Source organism: Orycteropus afer, unplaced genomic scaffold (assembly GCF_000298275.1).
Source record: "Orycteropus afer afer isolate SDZICR_OR568_19922 unplaced genomic scaffold, OryAfe1.0 scaffold00383, whole genome shotgun sequence".
In the NCBI taxonomy this organism is placed as follows: Eukaryota; Metazoa; Chordata; class Mammalia; order Tubulidentata; family Orycteropodidae; genus Orycteropus; species Orycteropus afer.
The window spans coordinates 1,992,011-1,992,741 of record NW_006921970.1 but is presented as its reverse complement, the minus strand read 5'-3'; positions in this window follow the sequence as shown (position 1 = coordinate 1,992,741).

Below are 731 nucleotides of genomic sequence, written 5' to 3'. Positions count from 1 at the left end.
TGTTCTGGAATAGCTTGAGTAGCATAGGTGTCAACTATTCTCTGAATATTTCATAAAATTCTCCAGTGAAGCCATCTGGGCCAGGACTTTTCTTTTTTTTTTTTTTTTTTTTATGACCTGATCAATTTCTTCTTTTGTCATAGCTCTGTTCAAGTTTTCTGTCTCTAAGTGGGATAGTTTAGGTAGGTCTTGTGATTCTAGAAACTTGTCCATCTCTTCTAGGTTCTCAAATCTGTTGGATTACAGTTTCTCATAATATTCTGTTAGTATCTTTTTTATTTCAGTTTGTTCTGTTGTGATGACACCCTTTTCATTTATAATTCTTGCAATTTGGATTTTCTCTTTCTTTTCTTTTGTTAGATCTGCCAATGGTTTATCTATTTTATTAATCTTTTCAAAGAGCCAGTTTTTTTGTTTTGTTGATTTTCTGTTTTGTTTTATTTTCAGTCTCATTTATTTCTTCTCTGATCTCTATTATTTCCTTTCTTCTAGATACTGTAGGATGTTTTTGTTGTTCTATCTCTAGTTGTTAAAGTTGATGAGTTAGATTGTTGACTTTGTATCTTTCCTCTTTTGTGATAGATGCATTTATTGCTATAAATTGTCCTTTGAGTACTGCTTTAACTGTTTCCCATAGATTTTGGTATTATGTATCTTTATTTTCATTTGTTTCTAGAATTTTTTTTTTTATTTCAGTTTTTATCTGTTTTGTTACCTAGTAGTTTTTGAGC